We start from the raw sequence: 2500 nt of genomic DNA on the forward strand, positions 1-2500 counted from the left end.
GTGACCATCTTGAGCGGAGCAAAATGTCAGCCATCTCAGCACCCTGGAACCCCCCGGGTGGCACAGGGCTGGATGGGGCTTTCGTATAGCAGGGACGGTGATGCCTCTCGCTTCGCTCGCTGTCCGCCGCTCGCTGCTCGCTCGCGCAGCCAAAAATGGCCAGTTTTGGCCCGTTTTTGGGCCGTTTTGGCCTGTTTTTGGGCTGTTCTTGCGTCGCGCGGTGACCGTCGTGAGCGGAGCAAAATGTCAGCCATCTCAGCACCCTGGAACCCCCCGGGTGGCACAGGGCTGGATGGGGCTTTCGTATAGCAGGGACGGTGCTGCCTCTCGCTTCGCTCGCTGTCCGCCGCTCGCCGCTCGCTCGCGCAGCCAAAAATGGCCAGTTTTGTCCCGTTTTTGGGCCGTTTTGGCCTGTTTTTGGGCTGTTCTTGCGTCGCGCGGTGACCGTCGTGAGCGGAGCAAAATGTCAGCCATCTCAGCACCCTGGAACCCCCCGGGTGGCACAGGGCTGGATGGGGCTTTCGTATAGCAGGGACGGTGCTGCCTCTCGCTTCGCTCGCTGTCCGCCGCTCGCCGCTCGCTCGCGCAGCCAAAAATGGCCAGTTTTGGCCCGTTTTTGGGCCGTTTTGGCCAGTTTTTGGCCTGTTCTTGCGTCGCGCGGTGACCGTCGTGAGCGGAGCAAAATGTCAGCCATCTCAGCACCCTGGAACCCCCCGGGTGGCACAGGGCTGGATGGGGCTTTCGTATAGCAGGGACGGTGCTGCCTCTCGCTTCGCTCGCTGTTCGCCGCTCGCCGCTCGCTCGCGCAGCCAAAAATGGCCAGTTTTGGCCCGTTTTGGCCAGTTTTTGGCCTGTTTTTGCGTTGCGCGGTGACCATCTTGAGCGGAGCAAAATGTCAGCCATCTCAGCACCCTGGAACCCCCCGGGTGGCACAGGGCTGGATGGGGCTTTCGTATAGCAGGGACGGTGATGCCTCTCGCTTCGCTCGCTGTCCGCCGCTCGCTGCTCGCTCGCGCAGCCAAAAATGGCCAGTTTTGGCCCGTTTTTGGGCCGTTTTGGCCTGTTTTTGGCCTGTTCTTGCGTCGCGCGGTGACCGTCGTGAGCGGAGCAAAATGTCAGCCATCTCAGCACCCTGGAACCCCCCGGGTGGCACAGGGCTGGATGGGGCTTTCGTATAGCAGGGACGGTGCTGCCTCTCGCTTAGCTCGCTGTCCGCCGCTCGCCGCTCGCTCGCGCAGCCAAAAATGGCCAGTTTTGTCCCGTTTTTGGGCCGTTTTGGCCTGTTTTTGGGCTGTTCTTGCGTCGCGCGGTGACCGTCGTGAGCGGAGCAAAATGTCAGCCATCTCAGCACCCTGGAACCCCCCGGGTGGCACAGGGCTGGATGGGGCTTTCGTATAGCAGGGATGGTGCTGCCTCTCGCTTCGCTCGTTGTCCGCCGCTCGCCGCTCGCTCGCGCAGCCAAAAATGGCCAGTTTTGGCCCGTTTTTGGGCCGTTTTGGCCAGTTTTTGGCCTGTTCTTGCGTCGCGCGGTGACCGTCGTGAGCGGAGCAAAATGTCAGCCATCTCAGCACCCTGGAACCCCCCGGGTGGCACAGGGCTGGATGGGGCTTTCGTATAGCAGGGACGGTGCTGCCTCTCGCTTCGCTCGCTGTCCGCCGCTCGCCGCTCGCTCGCGCAGCCAAAAATGGCCAGTTTTGGCCCGTTTTGGCCAGTTTTTGGCCTGTTTTTGCGTTGCGCGGTGACCATCTTGAGCGGAGCAAAATGTCAGCCATCTCAGCACCCTGGAACCCCCCGGGTGGCACAGGGCTGGATGGGGCTTTCGTATAGCAGGGACGGTGATGCCTCTCGCTTCGCTCGCTGTCCGCCGCTCGCTGCTCGCTCGCGCAGCCAAAAATGGCCAGTTTTGGCCCGTTTTTGGGCTGTTTTGGCCTGTTTTTGGGCTGTTCTTGCGTCGCGCGGTGACCGTCGTGAGCGGAGCAAAATGTCAGCCATCTCAGCACCCTGGAACCCCCCGGGTGGCACAGGGCTGGATGGGGCTTTCGTATAGCAGGGACGGTGCTGCCTCTCGCTTAGCTCGCTGTCCGCCGCTCTCCGCTCGCTCGCGCAGCCAAAAATGGCCAGTTTTGGCCCGTTTTTGGGCCGTTTTGGCCTGTTTTTGGGCTGTTCTTGCGTCGCGCGGTGACCGTCGTGAGCGGAGCAAAATGTCAGCCATCTCAGCACCCTGGAACCCCCCGGGTGGCACAGGGCTGGATGGGGCTTTCGTATAGCAGGGACGGTGCTGCCTCTCGCTTCGCTCGCTGTTCGCCGCTCGCTCGCGCAGCCAAAAATGGCCAGTTTTGGCCCGTTTTTGGGCCGTTTTGGCAAGTTTTTGGCCTGTTCTTGCGTTGCGCGGTGACCGTCGTGAGCGGAGCAAAATGTCAGCCATCTCAGCACCCTGGAACCCCCCGGGTGGCACAGGGCTGGATGGGGCTTTCGTATAGCAGGGACTGTGCTGCCTCTC

The sequence above is a fragment of the Musa acuminata genome, unplaced genomic scaffold (genome assembly GCF_036884655.1).
Source record: "Musa acuminata AAA Group cultivar baxijiao unplaced genomic scaffold, Cavendish_Baxijiao_AAA HiC_scaffold_1126, whole genome shotgun sequence".
Classification (NCBI taxonomy): domain Eukaryota; kingdom Viridiplantae; phylum Streptophyta; class Magnoliopsida; order Zingiberales; family Musaceae; genus Musa; species Musa acuminata.